Source organism: Otolemur garnettii, unplaced genomic scaffold, assembly GCF_000181295.1.
Source record: "Otolemur garnettii isolate 467f Iridium unplaced genomic scaffold, OtoGar3 scaffold00061, whole genome shotgun sequence".
Taxonomy (NCBI): Eukaryota; Metazoa; Chordata; class Mammalia; order Primates; family Galagidae; genus Otolemur; species Otolemur garnettii.
This window is the reverse complement of record NW_003852456.1, coordinates 2,265,433-2,266,725: the sequence shown is the minus strand read 5'-3', so window position 1 is coordinate 2,266,725 and position 1,293 is coordinate 2,265,433. Positions and strand designations below refer to the sequence as shown.

Sequence of the window (1,293 nt, the reverse complement as noted above, 5' to 3'; positions counted from 1 at the left end):
AAAAAAAAAAAAGAATTTGTAAAAGTACATCTCCTAATCAGGAGCTCTGGGATGTAAGAAATCAAGAAATCTCCATTTGCTGGCACCCAGAGTTGCAACAAGTCTCAATACTGACTTCCTGTTCACTCTGCCCTTCTAACCTTACAAGCTTATCCTGAGTCTGCATGGTTCAAGAACACCTTGTACCTTCTTTCACACTTGGTATTCTTGCCTCTAATCCTGTCTTCTCTTCACGGTTATCTTACTAAGTGTGCTCAGTGACAATTTGCATCTAATGTGCACACATGCTAATCTTCATGACATCTACTACAGAGTCACAAAGCACAGAAGCCATTCTAATCCCTAGCAACAAAAGAATGGCCTCCCAACAAAAATTCATCAGACACAAATCTTTAAACATTATTTAAAGGAATAAAATAATATTGGATAGTCAAATAAAAGTGCTATTATTGGCTACACAGCACAGTAAGGGAGGAAAGAAAGGCATTTTACTTACTGTGATTTCTAGAGTGTAGGGATTTAGTTCTGTGAATGTGTAAGGAAGATACTGTAGCAGACCATTTAGCTTCATTGGTAGGAGAAGTGAGAGCAAAGCTCCGAACACTTTCTAATTACAAGAAACACTGGTAACATCTCAGTAATAGCCCTGGATCTGTCTATAAGAAGCTATAGGAGAAGGCAGTCGGGGAAAGTGCGTGCTATTGTGTGCTATTCTTTAACAGACTCGCTCACTCTGACTCTTCTGCTTCTGCTTGCAGGGTCTCTGCCCAGGCCCTTCCAAGAAGACTGCTAAGGTTTACTTTCTTAGTAAGACTATTTCTCTCCCTCCAGGACTGTTTCTCTCTCTCTCTCACCCTTCTGCTCAGGCAAATAGCCCTCAGGCACCTAAGGGTAATTGTTCCCGAGCAAGACAGCACATCAGTCCACAGCTGGACAATAGATAAGCCGCCGGAGACCTGGCCAGTCCTGGGCCCTGACACCTATCTACCATTTTTCCTCCAATTGGATAGTAAGAGGGGATTTAAGGTAACAGTTGTTGAGCGAAGTGGTTGTATAAATCTGCAGATCACAACAAGTGAAATATTATTATGAGAACAATTTTTAAAGCACTGAAAGGTGAATCAAAGCAAACAGGCTGGAGAAGAGGTTACCCAGGGTCGGGAGTCCCAGGCAGGATAAAGGCAGAAACATTCTCTCCCAGGCACATCACAGTCACACTGCTGAAAGCCAAAGATAAGGAAAGTCTTGAAATCAGCCAGAGAAAAAGTACATATTCTGTATAGGGGAGCAGCC

At 42.3% G+C, this 1,293-nt stretch overlaps 1 protein-coding gene across 1 annotated transcript in view; it reads right to left on the bottom strand.

Moving 5' to 3' along the window:
* Positions 1-1,293, bottom strand: part of LRP2BP (LRP2 binding protein) — a 25,813-nt gene that overhangs the window by 8,436 nt on the left and 16,084 nt on the right. The gene's annotated exons all lie outside the window — the stretch shown is intronic.